Raw genomic sequence first — 20,782 nt, 5'->3', positions numbered from 1 at the left:
TTGATTGGTTTGCACAAAAGTTATCATGTCTACAAACTATGGGATAGATTTAGGAACTTTTTATGTATTTATTGTTTTTACTAGTAATGGCATCTATATGCGATTTTTGTGGGACTGCGACATTGCGGCAGACAAATCTGACACTAGTGGTTATGGAGATCCAGCCTCTCTATTTGTCCTGTTTACTTATAACATTGAAAGTAAAATTTTGGGTTGTCCCCAGAAAAGTAATAGTAATAGGAAATCTTCCTATGAGGACAGGAATTTCAGGAATTTCCTCTCACTTCCTGTTTGGCCATGGGACAGGAAGTAAAGGTAAGTCTCCCCACTGAAACACAGATGACAAAAAAAAATCCTACAGGGTTTATAACCCTCCTTTACTCTATCCAAAATGAAAAAAACATTTTGCCTACTTTAGAACCTTCTGCCTTTAGAACCACTTTAAGTGGTGGATGTGTATGGATTATTTTTGGAGAAAAAAGAAATTGTTTAGTGTCACCTTAACCTCCCTGGCGGTATGATTCTTTCAGAAAAAACATGCTGAAAGCGGTACCATTGTTTGCAAGGAAATTTGGCGTTTTATATTGTAGGTCTGTAATTTTTAGAAATAACTCACTTAAATCTGACCAAACAAGATTCTAATAGGCATCCCGTGTATTACATTTTTTTAAAAACAAAATTATAAATTATAATATAATAAATAATTATAAATAATTATAACAAATAATAATATAATTATAATAAAAATTATTCAATAATGTAATCAAATTAAAATCACTGAAATTTGCTCAGTTGCAGAATTGTTGCTGTCATTATTTTTTTTTTTTTTTATGACGAATTTCCCCACAAATCGCTATCGCACAATTCTGCAAGTGATTATAATTTATTATCGCTGTTTTTTAGCTGATCTAAAACTATTTTTGACATAAAGGGACACTTTTGGTTGCTATGGACAATCTACAGTTTGCAGGGAGAAAAAAAGGTTTTTATTATATAAAATGACATGCAGGACACTGGGCAGACCACTAGGGACAGGGGGGGGTGTGTTTTTTTTACATACAGTACTGTAATCTATAAGATTACAGTATACTGTATGTAATGTGTTTGTTTACGTTTTTGAATTTGGCGCCGTTCTCCGTCCCCGTGCGTCGTAACGTCGCAGGGAACGGAGATCGGCGTCACACGGGGGCACTATGTGAATCGAGCGAGGTCCCGCTCGCTCACACAGCGCGGTGGCATCGCTGGATCCAGGGACAAGGTAAGTAAAAAGTGCCTGTGGATTCAGCGAGGCGAGCCGAGACTGACTCGGGGTTACCGATAGTAGCAGGAAAATCTAACCCCGAGTCAGTCTCGGGAAGACCGCCAGGGAGGTTAACCACTTCCCGCCTGTAGGGTATATACTGTATATACGGCTACAGTCATGATCCCGGTATTGTTTTTTTCTGCTGGCGATTCTTTACAAGGTAGAAGTGATTCAAGCGGCTATATAGCCGCTTATTTAATTTTACAGGAAGCGGAAGAGGGACCCCCCTTCGCATTTTCTATGATAAGTGGAAGGAACATCTTCTACGATGTCAGAAGCTGGAAGCAACAAGGATTTTGTCACTTACGGTTTTGGTTTGTTTCTTTACAAGCTGTTACAGTCTTGTACAGCATCAGATCAAACCAATCTCGGTTTGATCAGATGCTTTGGAGACCAGAGGAAAGATATAGGGCAGTGATGGCGAACCTTGCCACCCCCAGATGTTTTGGAACTACATTTCCCATGATGCTCATGCACTCTGCAGTGTAGGTGAGCATCATGGGAAATGTAGTTCCAAAACATATGGGGTGCCAAGGTTCGCCATCACTGATATAGGGTCTAACACAGTGTAGGTGAACATGGACTGGGGGTAAAACTGGGCAAAGTCAATATGGAAAACATATAACACATTTAAGCAGCAGTAAGTTTGGCCATAGATGGCTCAAGCTCAGCCAATATAAGTCTGAAGACAGTCTGTAGGGTACTAAGCAGAGCATATACTGACTAAGCAGAAAACATTTTATGGCTATTGACATTGATAGCTCCATTCCACTGCAAGGGGCGGCCTGGAGAAGGTTTCATATTGTTTCATATTTAGCATACCATTAAACCCAGTACAGGCAGTCCCCGATTTACGAATGCAATAAGAACTGTCGGTTTGTTCATAAGTGGAATTTGTTCACAAGTTGTAACTTCTGCCTATGCAGTGATGTGGGATGTTCCGGCTTCCTCCTGTGCAGGGATGTGGGATGTTCCGGCTTCCTCCTGTGCAGGGATGTGGGATGTTCCAGCTTCCTCCTGTGCAGGGATGTGGGATGTCCGGCTTCCTCCTGTGCAGGGATGTGGGATGTTCCGGCTTCCTCCTGTGCAGGGATATGGGATGTTCCAGCTTCCTCCTGTGCAGGGATGTGGGATGTTCCGGCTTCCTCCTGTGCAGGGATGTGGGATGTTCCGGCTTCCTCCTGTGCAGGGATATGGGATGTTCCAGCTTCCTCCTGTGCAGGGATGTGGGATGTTCCGGCTTCCTCCTGTGCAGGGATGTGGGATGTTCCGGCTTCCGCCTGTGCAGGGATGTGGGATGTTCCAGCTTCCTCCTGTGCAGGGATATGGGATGTTCCAGCTTCCTCCTGTGCAGGGATGTGGGATGTTCCAGCTTCCTCCTGTGCAGGGATGTGGGATGTTCCGGCTTCCTCCTGTGCAGGGATGTGGGATGTTCCAGCTTCCTCCTGTGCAGGGATGTGGGATGTTCCAGCTTCCTCCTGTGCAGGGATGTGGGATGTTCCAGCTTCCTCCTGTGCAGGGATGTGGGATGTTCCAGCTTCCTCCTGTGCAGGGATATGGGATGTTCCAGCTTCCTCCTGTTCAGGGATGTGGGATGTTCCAGCTTCCTCCTGTGCAGGGATGTGGGATGTTCCGGCTTCCTCCTGTGCAGGGATGTGGGATGTTCCAGCTTCCTCCTGTGCAGGGATGTGGGATGTTCTGGCTTCCTCCTGTGCAGGGATGTGGGATGTTCCGGCTTCCTCCTGTGCAGGGATGTGGGATGTTCCGGCTTCCGCCTGTGCAGGGATGTGGGATGTTCCAGCTTCCTCCTGTGCAGGGATATGGAATGTTCCAGCTTCCTCCTGTGCAGGGATGTGGGATGTTCCAGCTTCCTCCTGTGCAGGGATGTGGGATGTTCCGGCTTCCTCCTGTGCAGGGATGTGGGATGTTCCAGCTTCCTCCTGTGCAGGGATGTGGGATGTTCCAGCTTCCTCCTGTGCAGGGATGTGGGATGTTCCAGCTTCCTCCTGTGCAGGGATGTGGGATGTTCCAGCTTCCTCCTGTGCAGGGATATGGGATGTTCCAGCTTCCTCCTGTGCAGGGATGTGGGATGTTCCAGCTTCCTCCTGTGCAGGGATGTGGGATGTTCCGGCTTCCTCCTGTGCAGGGATGTGGGATGTTCCAGCTTCCTCCTGTGCAGGGATGTGGGATGTTCTGGCTTCCTCCTGTGCAGGGATGTGGGATGTTCCAGCTTCCTCCTGTGCAGGGATGTGGGATGTTCCGGCTTCCTCCTGTGCAGGGATGTGGGATGTTCTGGCTTCCTCCTGTGCAGGGATGTGGGATGTTCCGGCTTCCGCCTGTGCAGGGATGTGGGATGTTCCTGCTTCTGCCTGTGCAGGGATGTGGTATGTTCTGGGCGCTTCTGGGGCTCTTCTGGCCATGCAGTACATGAAGTACTGCAGTGAGAAATGTGGCAAGCTGCTCAGAGGTATCCAGGACCATCGTGGAGCACAAGCAGCCAGCATTGAGGCCGTTCGTAAGTAGGAGTCGTTCGTAAGTCTGGTGTTCGTAAGCCGGGGACTGCCTGTAGTACTTAGTCACATTAAACTGGATTTTTTTTTTTTAATGTTGAAGATGTTCCATAGCTTATCCATGCCACTTCTTCCATTCTAATGAGTGACTTGGAGAAGCCAAAAAATGTCTTGAACATTATACAACAAGTGTAGGTGAAAGTAACTACTAGTACTAGCTATACAATGATCTGGATGAATGAGAACCTTCACAGACATTGCAATAAAACCCTTTTGTTATGGCCTCATTAAATTTCTTAGTCTGTCCAGGGATAGCGGACAAAAGAGTAAGTGGTTTACACTTTTGAAATTGAACGGCTTTAACAATTTTCTCATATTTGGACAGTAGTATGTAGTAATGGCTACCAGCCAGGAGAAGGCTGTCTAGGGGGAAGAAGGGCCATTAATGTGGGTAGGCACTGTGTCGGGATCTATTTCACTGCAGGACTATAATTCAGTGCAATTTTTCAGGAAAATCACAAGACTTATTTTCAGGAAAATAAACTTAAAGAGGTTGGAAAGCTTATTTTTTTTCTTTTTGTAAAATAACAAACATGTTATACTTACCTGGCCTGTGCAATGGTATTGCACAGAAGGGCCCCAATCTTCCTCTTCTGGAGTTTCTCGCCAGTGATCTTGGCACCTCCTCTTCTTGGTGAAGCCACTTCCTAAGGGGGTACACCCGAGGGCTCGCTCCCAGCTTGTGCTGTGTGTGTTTATGGACACACACAGTGTGGCTTGGCCCTGCCCCCTTATCACAGGATTTGACTGACAGCAGCAGGAGCCAATGGCCAAGCGAGTGAGAGCAGACAGAAGGGAGAGAACAGATGCAGCTGGGCACAGAGCTGAAATTATACAGGACCCAGGAATTAACAGAGGGAAGGGGGACACAAAACATTTTCTGCCTTAATGCAGGGAATGCATTAAGGCAAAAAAAATATGTCCCTTTAGAACCACTTTAAGCTGGCCATAAATCGATCAAAATGTGATCAGTGTGTGGCCATCCCCTCTCAACAGAAGTCTATCATTGATCCACTTCTGTTGAAGGGATGTGCTGGAAAACTTTTCAGCATTGGCAGCCAATCAGCTGTAGTTTGACTGCTGCAGGAGCTGCTGTTAGAGTACATGGTCCCAATGGGGGGATTCCTCCATCCACCTTGTATATGTGGATGAAAGAATTTGGGATTTTTAAAGTGTATGGCCAGCTTTACTGTATAGTTGTGGCTACCTAAGGGCTCATTCACATGGGCACTGTGGTCCATCCAATTTGAATTAGGCCTTTGTTTATGCAGCTGCCTGGAGATGCATACAGATAGCCTATGTTGCTCTTTGGTGACAGAGAGGCTGTACGGACCCAGCCGTAGGTCCAAATTTAATAGGGGAATACGTTAGAAAGCTGGCCATTGGCTAGCCTGAGTTTGTAGGAGGAGTCTGGGGCTTAAAATATCCCCTCCTTCCTACACACTCGACGGTTAGCTTTTCTGGTTCCCTCCCAACCATACAGCTTCTTATTTCTCATTCGTACTCAGAGTATGCTCTCTTTTAAGAATACTGTCCTACGTGTCCATGGCACACCTCAGGTCGCTGTAGTTAGGGCGAAGCACATCCTCAGTATTTGGACTCTGACTACAAACACTTAAGACCGATGGACTGTTGTCATCGGACAAACCAATCGTGTGTGGGCCCGATCGGTTTGTTTTCCATCGGTGAAAAAAATAGAACACGTTTTTAATTCTTCCTATGGATAAAAAAACGATAGAAAAAAATTATCGTCTGTGTGGAAGTCCATCGGTCAAAAATCCACGCATGCTCAGAATCAAGTCGACGCATGCTCAGAAGCATTGAACTTCATTTTTCTCAGCACGTCGTAGTGTTTTACGTTACCGCGTTTTGGCACGGTCGGAGATTGTTGACTGATGGTGTGTAGGCAAGACAGATATCCAACGAAAAAATCAATCGGATTAGATTCCATCAGATATCAGATCGTGTGTATGAGGATTTACTGTGCATTCCTAAATCACCTACTATTATGACCACAGCATGGTACAATACCAAAACATTATAACCATGCAAAGGGGTCCAACATGTCTCTGTGGCGTGGCAGCTAACAATTTATTGCTCGTAGCTTTACATAGTAGGTTTAGACACCTGTTTCCCAGTCATTGGTGCCTATAAACTTCCATAGTGAAGTAATCTAATTCATACTCGTATACATGATATGGAAGATTATAACCCATTTAGCTCATTTATCGTGGTTAGTAAGCTGTGCAACAAATACCAAAGATTAAAGTAAACTTTCTGTGAAGTTTCGAGGAATCCTTTACATACCAGTATGCGACGTATAAAAAGCTACTCAACAAAAAGACTCTATTAGCATCTTGTGTTTTAACCATAGTCAAGGGGCTAAATAAAGCTGAGTTTGTAAGTCATTGAGAAGGACAGGCCCGAAGCACTGAGCTCATGTATTCCTTAGAGACTGGGACACAGAGAGCACCATATGGGTTTCAGTGTAACTGATAGGGACTCCTCGGCTCTGTTTCGTAGGCATGGTCATGAATACAACAAGCGCTAGCAGCTCTGGAATCCTGACTCACACATACAAACACAACCATGAGGCAACTTATCAGTGAGCCGATGTAGTCTACAGGTACTAAACTACAGAAAGTTTAATCTAGTTTTCCAAAAAAAAAGCGCAGTTGGTTTACTAAAGGCATAAAGACTTTTCACTTAGTAAGTGAAGTTGCACTTTGTAAGGGAATTTTCCCCAGAGCTTAGTGAATGCGGTGAAGTTTTACTTTGCAAAGAATACCCAATCACATGCAAGGAAAATAACAATGGACAATGGAAGTCAGCAGAGCAAAACTCTGGGGGAAAATTCACTTTCAAAGTGAAACTTTTCTTGGAAGATGAACAGTTAGTGCCTTTAGTAAATCAACCCCAATATGTCCTTAAAACTCTACAAGGATATGTGAAGCCACAGTGAACTTCCTTTGCCCCGCGTTAAAAAAATAAATAAATAAGACAGCTTTGCCTACAAACTTTGAAGTGGTATGTCCTTCTAATTATGCTCGGAAGTCCGTGATCATATGTATTACAGCTGCTTTCCCTGAGCAGTCCACTCTAGGGATGGAAATGTTAATCACAGAGCTCCATGCATTAAAGGAAGCAGTGATCCATTAAGCGTTACACATTTACTTAGCACTGCGGCTACAGACAGACTCAATAGCTACTTTGCTGTTTTGGCTAAAGAGGAAATATCAGCACATTTATCAAACTTGATCCACATGCAGATACTGTTACTATTTCACACAACTCACAAGAGTAAATGATAAAATGTATCTAACTCAAAGACTTTAGGGTTTATTTACTAAAGCTAGAAAGTGCAAAACCAGTCTGGAAAACCAATCAGCTACTAACCTCAGCTTGTTTAATTGAGCTTTGGCAATAAAACCTGGAAGCTGATTGGTTTCTATGCAGAAGTGTGACTAATTTTGAACTCTCTAGTTTTAGTAAATAAACCCCTTTGTTTCGATACAGCTTCAATATGAAATGTTTAATAGCCATATCAGGATTCTTCCTGCAGATACCACAGGAGGTGAGGGAAAATCACCTCTTTGACAGCTGTGCCCATTGGAAGGTTTCGACTCACTTTCCTCAGTTCTGGTGACAACCAGGTCCAGACTGGGACAAAAAATAGGCCCAGGTATTTTAGACTGAGCAGCCTATTTTTTATTTTATTTTTTATCCAAAACCGTACTCTGAGAAGAGAACCAAGACTCCTGTGGGCTTTTTGGAGGGCGGCAAACCAGCACATTACCAAAGAACAAAAAAGACAGTATCTGGCTATGCCCATAGTGCATCCTATCCACGTTGGGTATGATAGGTGATGTGCGTAGCCTGATACATCTTTATTTCTCCTCCGAAGGCCTACTGTCTCTCCCTGAAAGCCGGTATCCTCTACTGAGCAAGTCTAACCAGGGTCTAACTAGATCTCAGGGGTTCAGGCTTGGGCTTGTAATCCTTCACTAGTTGGGGGGAGGGTTGTCACGTCCTCAGCTCTGAGGGGTTCATGCTTGGCCTTGTAGTCTTTCACCTTTATAGGGTTCACACACACACCCCAAATGTGAAGGACTACATGTCCCAGCATAAACCCCTGAGATCTAAGGATGTGACCTCCTCCTCACCTTTCTATCCTCCATGGATGTCATCTGTGATCCAGCATCAGCTCAACTGCCATCCTCTCTATTCCTGCACCTATTCATGACAGCCTGAGGCCTCGTACACACGACCGAGTTTCTCGGCAAAAACCAGCAAGAAACTTGCTGGGAGATATTTTTTTGCCGAGGAAACCGGTCGTGTGTACATTTTCGTCGAGGAAACTGTCGAGAAACTCGACGAGCCAAAAAGAGAGCAAATTCTCTATTTCCTCGACGAGAATGGAGAAACTTGCCTTGTCGAGTTCCTCGACAGCTTAACAAGGAACTCGACAAGGAAAATGATGTGTTTCGCCCGTCGAGTTCCTCGGTCGTGTGTACGAGGCTTAACAGGTTCAACCCCCAGCCTCACCTCAGACTGTCAAATCCACTTCCCTTTTCTGAGAAGGGGGCCACCGCCCCAGAGGCTGGAGGAGGTTATTGGAGCTGAGAACTAGGAGGAGGAAGTTACATCCTCCTCCGCTCTGAATGCTGGGGCCTCTCTCTGCATTACTGGTTGCTAGATGCCAAGTGGTCCTAGCAACCAGACAGCGGTAAGTGGCGGCCTGCGGCAGTAGGACTTAGCGGGGACTAGTGCTGTGAGTGAAGCAGTGGCCTTTTTTTGGAGCATCAGCAATTGCCACCCTGGCCCAGTCCACCCCTGACATGCGGCCTGTCGGCTCCGGCCCACCGGGAAAATGCCTGGTGTGCCCCTTGGCCAGTCTGGGCCTGGTGACAACTGTAGCATTTCTCATCAGTTTCTGTCCTGGTGGCCATTGACATGGAAAGGGTGAATCTCCCCAGCAGAGACAGCAATAAAAACCTGACAGGGGTTCTATACCTTTTCTACTCTATTCAAAGCCATATGAATTGGTTTTGGCTTTATATACATTTCAAACATCTAGTAGCATCAAATGTCCTAAAATGTTTCATTCAATCACTTTATAGAACTCTAGACTGGATAGGCCAATGCCGGACAGAGGAAGTCAAAAATGTACCAAAATCAATACGATATAGTCCTTCTGCACCACTGCCAAAATTCTAGATCAAGCAGGAGACAAATACAAAAATCTGCATGATGACCAAAAACACACATGTGATGTGATTAAAGAGGATAATTATCAGGCAGGAATATCATGTGGTTCTAATAAAAATGTTAAATAACATCAAATTGGATCTAAAACAACCTGATACTCTATAATCGCCATGTTAACTGGCACCTAACCCAAGAAGATTAGAGACAGATCAAAGAACTGTGGATTCAGTCTGGCATTACAATGTTCCAGTACTGACCTCTTGAGATTAACTTCTATATACCACTACTGGAATGTGTAACTGGTAACTTATGGGCCAAGGCAGAAAACAAGACCTTCCAAGGCTTCTCCACATTGCCTCCCCAGACATTAAACTATTAACACTCCAAACATGATTTAACTTATAAACATACAACTGGTACATGTGGAACCTTTATAAATATACTTGTATCAAGTTGCATTAACATTTGAAAGATAACAGTGCTGGAGAAGTAGCTGATACTGCCTGGAGGTTGCATGCTCTCCCTGTGCCTTTGTGGGTTTCCCCTGGGTACTCCGGTTTCCTCCAACACTCCAAAGACATGCCGCTAGGTTAATTGACTCCTGTCTAAATTGGCCCTAGTATGTATGAATGTGAGTTAGGGACCTTAGGTTGTAAGTTCCTCGAGGACAGGAACTGGTGTGAATGTATAATATATATGTAAAGCGCTGGGTAAAATTGACAGCGCTATATAAGAACTTGTAAAAAATAAATAAATATACAGTATGTGTCCAGATTTACAGGGGAAATTCAATTTCTTTTCACATTAAAACTCCCCCCATGTATTTCAAAGCAGGTTTCACTTCTGGAGTTACTATTAATGTGAGTCATCACTATGCATCCTATAAATAGATAACAATTAACATATAATAAGTTACCTACATGTTTAAAAAAAAAAAAAAAGAAATGGGTGTCGAAGTTGACATCTGCCAAAGGAGTGACTAAAATAACCATTGTTAGAAAACTGAATGAAGCTCTAATTCTGCTCAGTCCCAGTATGAAAACTGCAAGGCTTAAAATTGTACTGTCCGAGTCCAAGCATGCAAAAATAATATATGTCAAGCACTCCTAGAAGGCAAATATGATGGCTATGGCATTGTATTCTGACAGAGAGAGAGTGGGGGGAGAGAGAGGGAGAGAGAGAAGAGAGAGGGAGGGAGAGGAGGAGAGAGAGAGAAGAGAGAGGGGGGGAGAGAGAAGAGAGAGGGAGGGAGGGAGGGAGGGAGAGGGGGAGAGAGAGAGAAGAGAGAGGGAGAGGGGGAGAGAGAAGAGAGAGGGAGGGAGGGAGGGAGGGAGGGAGGGGGGGAGAGAGAGAGAAGAGAGAGGGAGGGAGAGGAGGAGACAGAGAGAAGAGAGAGGGATGGAGAGGGGGAGAGAGAGAGGAGAGAACGAGAGAGGGAAAGAGAGAATAGAGAGAGAGAGGGGAGCAAGAGAGAGAGAACGAAAGAGAGGGGGAGAGAGAGGGGGGGAGGAGAGAGAAATAAAGAGAGGGAGGGAGAGAGAGAGGGAGGAAGAGAGAGTGGGGGAGAGAGAGAGAGGGATGGGGAGAGAGAGAAGAGAAAGGGAGAGAGAGGGGGAGAGAGAAGAGAAGGGAGAGGAAAAAAAGAGAGGGGGAGAGAGAAAGGGGGAGAGAGAGCGAGGTGAGGGAGAGAGAGAGAGATGAGGGGGAGAGAGAGAGAGATGAGGGGGAGAGAGAGAGAAGAGAGAGATGAGAGAGAGGATAGAGGGAAGATAGATAGATAGATAGATAGATAGATAGATAGATAGATAGATAGATAGATAGATAGATAAGAGAGCAGGGGAGAAGAGAGAGAGGGGGAGAGAGAAGAGAGAGAGGGAAGAAAGAGAGAGACGGAGAGAAAAGGGGGAGAAGAGAGAGGGGGGAGAGAGAGGGAAGATAGAGAGATAAGAGAGAGCAAGGATATAGAGAGAAAAGAGCAGAGAGGAGAGAGATAAGAGAGAGGAGAGAGAAGAGAAGAAAGAGTGGGAAGATAGAGAGATAAGAGAGGGGGAAGAGAGGGGGAGAGAGAGGAGAGAGAAGATGGCCAGAGAAGAGGGAGAGGAACGAGAGAAGAGAGAGAGAGAGGGAATATAGAGAAAGGGGGAGAATAGAGAGGGGGAATATAGAGAGATAAGAGAGAGGGGAGAAGAGAGAGAGGAAAGTGAGAAGATGGACAGAGAAGCGAAAGAGGAAAGAGAGAGAGAGGAAAGATAGAGAGAGGGGGAGAAGAGAGGGAGGGATAGAGAACAGAGGGAGAGAAGAGAGAGGGGAGAAGTGAGAGAGAGAGAGAAGATGGAGATAGAGAAGAGAGAGGGAAGATAGAGAGAGAAGAGAGGGAAGATAGAGAGAGGGGGAGGGGGAGAAATAGAGAAGAAAGGGCGAGAGAGAGGGAGAGAAGAGAGAGAGAGAAGAGCTAGATGCCTTTTTCTAAGCTGCAACGTTGCAATAGTTAATGAAGACAGATGAAACAAGCCGATGATAGAAGTTTGTGTTTGCTCTTAGGTTTAGTCATTGAGCGGTCGTAGAGTACATGTACAGGTGTGCAGCACAGTTCAGTTTCGGCGAACGCACACTGCATTGGTGACATTCGGACTTTTATTGTAGCACCTGACACCGGCACAGTTACAACCGGTAATCTTAGAAATGTGCGGTATTTTATTACACAACATCTCTAGCAAAGTGAAACTCAAGTTTTCCATTGAGCTAAGCTGAGCAGGAAAAGAAATGTAAACAATGCCCGATTTGCTATTTAAATTGAACACAGTAAATTAGCCCCGTGTTAAAGCGAAACATTACTAATTTTTTCGGGTCCTCTGTCCTGCCTCCTTCACATTCTTTCACATTAGGAAAAAAATGTAAAAAAATATTAATTCAAAATTACAACCTTTTTTTAATTTATATTTTACTTCTGAAAGCTTAGGCCAGGATGACATTACACAATTGCTCCATTCCCCCATCAACACAGTCAGTGTTGATGGGGGAATCCCTCCCATGGTGCCAGTGCCGGCCCAAGACATTGTGCTGCCTGGGACCAAGAATGAAATGCTGCCCCCCCCCCCAGAAAAAAAATCGCGCCAACCAAAAGGCCCCCACATTCATTATTTTATATCATGATAACTAAAGGGGACCCGTCATGGCTCTATACATGTATAAAGGAGTATAAAGAGGACCTGTCATGCTCTATACATGTATAGGAGTATAAAGAGGACCTGTCGTGCTCTATACATGTATAAAGGAGTATAAAGAGGACCTGTCATGGCTCTATAGATGTATAAAGAGAACCTGTCATGGATCTATACATGTATAAAGAAGTATAAAGAGGACCTGTCATGGCTCTATACATGTATAAAGAAGTATAAAGAGAACCTGTCATGGCTCTATACATGTATATAGAGGACCTGTCGAGACTCTTTACATGTAAAGGAATATAAAGAGGACCTGCCATGGCTCTATAAATGTATATAGATGTATAAAAAGGGCCTGTCATGGCTCTATACATGTATCCAGGAGTATAAAGTAAGGTGACCAGATTTTTTAAATAAAATCCGGGGACATATTTTTTCTTTGCTAGTAATGGCAACAATCAGCGACTGTCTTCCCGTCGCCGCCCGCCTCACAGCCTCTCAAGTCTTACTCTTCGGGCCCCAGCTACTACTGGATGGGGAGCGGAGGAAGATCACTCTGCCAGGGAAGGCAAGGAGATAGGCAAGTGGCTGGCCAGGATTTGAGCCAAGGCAGAAGAACCGAAGCTGAAGAAATATTCCCTCCGCTCCGACCAGCACATGATCATCAGAAAGGGGCACAGATAATGGGGAAAAATACAACCCCCCTATGCTTGTAGGCACGGCGTAGCGGGGGGGGGGGGGTGTAATTCTATTTTTTTTATTTTAATTCTGCACTGACTGTGTTTGAAATTGCCCCAGCCCCCTATTAAATCCAATCTGGGGACAAAACCAGGGACAGACTTGGTCCGGGGACAGTGTCCTCACTCAGGGGACTGTCCCCTGAAACTGGGGATGTCTGGTCACCCTAGTATAAAGGGACATGTGAATTGCCGGTGGCCACAATGTCTTTTGCGCAAACTAATCAATGTACGCTAATTGTGTTTTGTTTGTTTTTTGCTACCAAAAATATGTAGAAAAATACATATTGGCCTAAACTGAAGAAATCTTTTTTCTAAATTTTGGGGATATTTATTATGGCAAAAAGTTAAAAAATATATATATTTATAGCACAAAAAATAAAAACCGCAGAGGTGATCAAATATCACCAAAAGAAAGCTCTATTTGTGGGAAAAAAGGACATCAATTTTATTTGGGTGCCGGAACGGGCTGGCGGGCATCAGTATGCTGCCCCCCTAAAAGTGCTGCCTGGTACCCATGGTACCACCCGGTCCCATCATAGGGCCGGCCCTGCATGGTGCTGTTGTGTTCTCCCAGTGGGGAGCCTTCTCTGCTGGCAGAACACAATGATTAGTGTGCCCAGCTATAGCCACCGCCCACCGGTACTTATTATTTGGGCAAAACCCAACAGGCTGGTTGAACACAAGTAGGAAAAGCAACCAGGGTGCCCACACATGGAACGACATTCGTCTTGTTCTTGCTGAACTGGATGAATTACCATCCATGCATGGCCAGCTTCAGAGCTGTGCACCCTTCTATCTATGGTTTAAGGTTAGCTGTACCCATGAAGATTTCTCTCATTCGGTGTGTTGAATAAAAGAAATGAATAGAGTCCCCAATCCACACTAAATAGCTTTATGGTTATCTATTAAGGGATCCGTTGTACTGACAGAACAAAATAAAGCGTCATTTCTTGGTTGTGCACCCTTCCATCATCAGCTCTTGGGGTTTATGTGAACCACAATTTTTGGATGTGCAATGCGTTTTCAGTGCATTTACTGTGCAATTTTTGAATCTTACATTTCTTTAAATGTATTTTTCTAACTATGGTGTGTTTACTTGAATCTGTGATATAATTATGTGCATTTGCTGTGCATTCCAGCTCAGAAAAAAGCAGCATGTTGTAATTTTTTAAAACGCACATGAAAGCTCTGCAATTGTGTAAACTAGGCCTATTTGTTTTTCTTGAATAAATCCTGGCTTGCACCAGTGCGGCTTTGAAATTGCGCTACTCCGGCACGTTTTCAAAGCTGCAGATTAGTGAGATTTTGCTTGCCCTTCATTTAACAGAATTAAAATGCAATGAAATTGCAGAAAAGTACCTTTTTCAGAGTCGCAACGACTCTGCCAACGACTCTGCCAAAAATAGGGTGCGACTTGTCATGCGACTTTGAACTATCAAATCTCATTGGTGTGAACGAGGGCTAAGTGTTTGTACTGCATTCATACTGCATTTAAAAAATGCATCTGATGTAAACGAGCCCTAGGAAGTAAAAGATTAGCCATTTATGTTTGGTGTGCTGAATGAGAGAAATCAATAGAGTTCCCACTAAACAGCTATTTGGTGATCTGTTAAGAGATCGGATGTATTGACAGCACAAAATAAAGCGTCATCTCTTGGGAAAGCCCAGCCACCATCCCTCTAAGAGCCAGGCACCCTTCCATCATCAGCTTCAAACAGCGTGGGTGGGGGAGTCTCCCCTGCCAGCTATTATATTCTGACTGAATACCCAAACACTGCCTGCATCTGATTGGCTGCAGTCACTGTTCAGCTGAGAATTTTCAACCCAGCAGATTGTCGGGACAAGTCCACTCACAGCTCGGATTTGGACGTTTCAAGCAAAATTCAAGCCATGTGTATAATTGCCATAAGACTGCCTTATGTGCTTTATTGCACAGCTCTGACCTCTAGGTGTTCCTGTACTAACTGAACTCTGAGCTCAAGTCTTGAAATGCGTGTGATCCTGCAGAACTCATTTCCCCGTCCATATAGTCACTAGGAGCAAATAATGAAGTCTTTTATTACAAGAAAGTAAGCAGTCTTATGGACGCTGGCACATGACCCATGTGTGGTGCTATAGGGGACACGCTTCTACTCATAAATCCCACTGCCTTTAGACCTGACCAGTCTCATAAGCATTTAACTCTTTGCTTCTCCAGAGTGGTGATGACATCCTGACATTTCATGTGGGCAGAGCAGCCCTGTTGATCTAACTAAACATTAGGGTCACCATACACAGTACAACCTGACCATACAATCTTTGCACAGTCAACTTTAAGATTTACTAAAACTATGCATAACAAGGACTGACCTATTTTATCCAATCGGGTAAGCCGTTGTACTATATAGTTGTTGGTAGATCTAAAACAGATTCTATCACATTGTAAAGAGTATAGAGAGCTTTTTTAATAGTAAGAGCCTGAGAGATTTTCCGCAGTGATGGTTTCAGATAGGAGCTCCAGGCTCTAAGGGCCCATTCACCCCCGGAAAGGCATGTTTCCTGCACCATATGTAAACAGGCTGCCCTTGCAGGTGCCAACTGTTAATGGAACCCCAAAGACACCTTGCAAGCCAATAATACCCCATTCTGGTGCGACATCAAACCACACAATTTTTTCTGCATTCCGGTTCATTTGACAGCCCATTGAAATGAGTGGGCTGTCAAAACGGGAACATGTGGGACCACACAGGAAAGCAAGCAATCCAGTGTGAACAGACCCTCTTGTCACATGCCTGATGAAGGGGTCCTGCATGGCTCCGAAACGTTGCTTTCTGCTGTATTTTTGTGATCGCTGATTAAGACCCGGTTCACACTGGGGCGACACAACAGGCGGCTCAGCCGCCTGACGTGTCGCGTCCCAATCAATGCAATGGAACCGTTCTAATAGGAGCGACGCAAGTCTCTCCGACTTAGAAAAAGGTTCCTGTACGACTTCGGGGGCGGCTTGGGGCGACCTGCATTGACTTCTATACAGAAGTCGTTTTGCAAATCGCCTCTGAAGTCGTCCTCAGGACGACTTGCAGAGTCGCCCCCAAAGTCGTGCCGCTGCTGTGTGAAGCCTGTGTGGAGATTTTTGGAGATCCTGGTGTGCTGGTGACATTACTTTCTTTGACTATACACAGTTTCAGCCATTGGTCGCTTCAGCACCCATTCTTGAATACAGCCATTTTTACAGGAATGTGTGCGTTGGGAATATTGCATTTAAAATTCTCACCATAGAAACGCAGTCCAGAGCCATTTCTGTGTGTACATTTTTGATGCCTTTTTCCCCCCTTTTTTTCTGCGTTTTTTTTTTCTTATTTTTCTGCACCCTAAATAAGGACACTTTAATGTGTTTTATCGTGTACCAATACAGTTCAGTGCAGAAAAATGCAGCGTGTTCTTATTTTTTTTCTGAAACGCACTGTCGTGAACTATGTTTCAGCTACTATACATGTGTTTTGGACGCTCAATAAAAAACTCTCTTGATTGCACCACCACATGCACCGCAGACGTTTTTTTATTACCTTATCTTTAGACTGGGAATAGGTGGTTAATCATCCACAATCCACATGCAACCATAAGAGATTTCAGGTACAGGAAGATCTTTTGATCTCTACGCTCCTCTATACTGATATAACTGTTAAAAATGTAAGTAGCTCTAGCCCAAAGCTTGCCATACACTATGCAATCTCCTTTAGATCTACCATCAATTTTGTAGTATGAGGACTGTCTAAAGCCCTGTACACACGATCGGATATCTGATGGAATCTAATCCGATGGATTTTTCGTCAGATATCTGATGAAGCTGACTTTCATCAGTCTTGCCTACACACTATCAGACTAAATTCCGACCGTGCCAAAACGCGGTGACGTACAACACTACGACGAGACGAAAAAAATGAAGTTCAATGCTTCCGAGCATGCGTCGACTTGATTCTGAGCATGCGTGGTATTTTTCTCCGATGGAGTTCCACACAGACGATCAGATTTTTCTATCGGTTTTTTAACCATAGAAAAAATTTAAAACATGTTCTATTTTTTAACACCGATGGAAAAAAGACAGATGGGGCCCACACACGATCATTTTGTCCGATGAAAACAGTCCATCAGTCTGTTTTCATCGGACAAACCGATCGTGTGTACACGGCTTTACTGGATGCAAATTGCAAGGATTGTTTCAGCCGGCCATACATGGATCGAAATCTGGGCCATTGGGGACCGGACGAGTTTTAAACCATCTATCGATCAGTGCTGCAGGCTATAGTTGGCAGTACTGATCAGTGTATTCTGATGGTAGGGGATTCTCCCCGCTGTCAGAATATGAAAACTCAGCAGTTTTAATCCCCCATCCACATCAAGTGTGTAGACAAGGGAATCGAGTCATGTTTTTTGTTGGTTGAACCCAAAAACTTTCAATGAAGCGTGTATGGGCTGCCTAAAGCCTGGTACACATTTTACGTTGTTTTTCGGGGGAAAAACTGACAGATCGCTGTACTTACACAAACCATGTTAGTGCAGCGATCTTCCCCCTGTGCCATTGTGTTCTGAAAGGGGGACCACCATCCCCATCCAGAACAGACTGGTCAATGCTCACAGCCATTGGCTGCCAGAACTGATCGGATGCCGATTGGCTTCTGGTTTTCCAGCATGCTCATTTAACAGAGGCCGGTCATGAGATTGGTTTCTGTTGGACAGGCTGTACCGGCTGATTTTGTCCGATATTCGGCCCGTGTGTACCCGGCCTTAGGTTTGTCCTTATATTACATAATTTTGGGAAAGCTAAAGAATATTGTATAGTGTATGGACAGCTATTGCCATATATACCACGCGCTTCATAAACTTTGATGTGAAGATTAAAGAAGCAAGGTTGAAAGTTGTCAGCAGAACAGTGAATACATCCAATCAGATGCAGGCACTATCCGGGTATTCTAAAAGCTGTCGGATGCTGTCAGAATACAAAAGCCGTAGCGGGAGATTTGTCTGTGTGTGCTGTGTAGTGTGGCTGGAGGAATGTGTTTGATATATTCCGTTCAGCCTGCGTGTATGGCCAGCTTAAAAAGGAGGACAAACCTAAACAGTCCATTCAATTAGTATGAAATCAGGCAGGACCTTAGCAGACAGCAGATCTAATGGTGGCCACACACGCTTCAATTTTATTATCTGATTGTCGCGTGGTCCAATCAAAACTATCGAATTGGCGAACAATTGTACAGAAGTAACTTCCGGTCTAGTGAATTTAGACTCAATTTGTGTCACATTTGATCAAATTGAATAGATCAGACAGGGGGAAATCATGTTGCATCGTTGGCAGCACTGAGATGCTATGTTTTTTGTATTTGTTTTTTTTCTCTAATGGTTGAACTGGATGGACTTGTGTCTTTTTTTTAAATCTCGGTTCACATTTGCGGCGATGGCAAAGTCATTAGACTTTACCTGCAATTTTGCCCTGCAACTTCTTTGCAACTTGATCCGACTTGGATGCTATGTACAAAGGCTAAAATCGCACCCAAGTCGGACCAAAGTAGTGCAGAAACTTTTTCAAAAGTTGGAGGGACTTGTGTAGCATCAGTTAAGACGGTTCTCATAGGGAAACATTGAATTTGACATGTCATGCGACTTGGGGTCTCACAAGTCGGATTCCCATGTCCTAGCAGTGTGAACCAAGTCTAAACCAGATGAACTCTGCAACTATATGTATGTTCATGAATATGAATGTATTTTAATCCATCAGATAATGAGATTGAGTGGTGACAACATGGATGCAATTGATAGTTTACAATCATATCTTCCAACTATCACACTTCCCTGTGTGTGCCATATCGATCAAATGAGTTGTGGACTATAGTTTGATTATCCCTACCGGGAGAAACTGATAAGAAAGGGGATCAATCATTTATTAAACTGTGTGGCCACCATAAAGGAGAGTGTACAGATCAGATCTGCTATTCAGCCATACACGATGTGATAAAACTGAACAATCAATGTCCGATTGGACAAAATGATTGACAGCGAGGTCGATGGTGCTTTTTTTGCTTTCTAATGCCTCGTACACACGTCCGGACTTTCCGAGAAAAAAAGTCAGACTGGCTTTTTTTCTCGGAAAGTCCGGCCGTGTGTAGCTTCCATCTGACTTTTTTTTTCTGAAGTCCGACGGACCTTAGATAGAGAACCTGTTCTCTTTTTGTCCGTCGGACTTCCGACGGGGTCACAGCGGACTTTTGCACGGTCAAAAGTCCGACCGTGTGTACGAGGCATAAGGCTCCATGCATTGTGTTCTGCCTGTAGAAGCAACTCAATGTTATCCTATGTGTCCATGCACATTAGGACGTTAAGAGGCATATTTTGAGAACAACGTTTAGAGGCAGGAAAAAAAAATCTTCTCATTCGCGTTTCTGATAGGAACTCATTGGCAGAAAAAACGTAAAACTCTCCTAGACTCGTCTAAACTTTGTACAAAAAATGCTCTATATGGAGGAAGTTTTTTACTCCAAATAGAACAGACGTTTTTTTAAGTCCAGTGTGCATGGAGCCTAAATGATTCCTACGGTTCACCGCTTCCGATCGCTCAGGAGCGTTTATTGTTTTTCGAAACGGTTCCCGCGGTTCACCGCTTCCAATCATTTAGAAGCTTTTTTTTCTTTTTCTAAACGATTCCCGCGGTTCACCGCTTCCAATCACTCAGGAGCACCTGTGTTTCAATCTGATCGACTTGATATGATCATCTTATATATGTGATAAGTGATATAAAGCTGTGATACGCATTTATGGATCACTGATTGGATTATGTGGTGGGTCGGTGTAGGTTGATCTGAGAGCACACATGTCTGTAGTAGTGGCATGTCGCTGGTATAGTGACGGCTGACATGGATCATCCATGCTGAATCAGATGGCTGAAAAGTGTCTATACACTATACAATGTGATTGTACAAGATGTACTAAAACTACCAATCAGGCACAGTTGATGTCAGATGTAAAGAAGGTACAATGAGAGTGCACAGTGTATGATCAGCTTGCCATACAGCCAGTTCCTTACCTTAGTCCTGATCTGAAGTCAGCACGATGTCAGCAGCTGCTGTCCTCCTCTTCACATTCACTTGTTGCTCCAGTACAGCCAGGGGTGAAGAAGAGAAGCGATCTCCTAATCCTAAAGAAAGAAAAGTTTCAGAGTAGAGTTGTATAAAGTGGGGGGGGTGTCAGTCCCTGGAGGAAGGTCCCAGCACAAGCTATGTGTGTGCACTCGGTGCTGTGCCATTTAATAGTGACACAAGTTCGCTCCCCCCTCCATTGCCTGCCTCCAGCTCACATTGCTGGGAAGGAGTGGCCTGTACACATAAGGAGGGATGGATGTGGCCACAGCTCCGGCTTCTCCCATTCCTCCTCATAGTCATAAACTTGATTCATTTCATAGACTGGGAGCCAGTCATGGTGTGTGCAGGCTCCCAGGGAGCAGCTCCCACCTTCCTTGTCACTTACCTGTCTGTGGGAACCATAGAGTGCAGGCTGGAGGGGAAGGGCACAGCATGGAGTCTCCCTTCCTCCAGTCAGCTTGTATTTATTAACCATGAATTATTGAGGGATGCAGGGGAAGTGAGAGCCTGGGATAACAAGAGCCTGGAATAATGAGAGCTAGCCATAATGAGAGCCAGCAATAATGGCCTCTACTACCTGACAGGACTTTCGTTGTGTCACTTGCTGCCTCCCAGCAAGTCCCTTCTAGGACCCTTATTACGTCACCTCAAAGTAGAAGTACAAAACCTGACAGGACTTTCGTTGTGT

General features: G+C 44.5%; 1 protein-coding gene across 3 annotated transcripts in view; it reads right to left on the bottom strand.

The window, feature by feature from the left end:
* SLC4A4 (solute carrier family 4 member 4) overlaps window positions 1-20,307 on the bottom strand; it is a 316,339-nt gene extending 296,032 nt beyond the window's left edge. For 2 of the 3 annotated variants that reach the window (XM_040326074.1, XM_040326066.1), the window contains exon 1: window positions 20,040-20,306. The gene's annotated coding sequence lies outside the window, so the exon portion shown is untranslated. Of the gene's footprint in view, window positions 1-20,039 lie in introns of all 3 variants that reach the window. The other variant, XM_040326059.1, reaches the window with a different exon arrangement.
* Between the last annotated feature and the right edge of the window lie 475 nt (window positions 20,308-20,782).

The sequence above is a fragment of the Rana temporaria genome, chromosome 1 (genome assembly GCF_905171775.1).
Source record: "Rana temporaria chromosome 1, aRanTem1.1, whole genome shotgun sequence".
In the NCBI taxonomy this organism is placed as follows: domain Eukaryota; kingdom Metazoa; phylum Chordata; class Amphibia; order Anura; family Ranidae; genus Rana; species Rana temporaria.
This window is presented reverse-complemented; position numbering and strand designations above follow the sequence as displayed.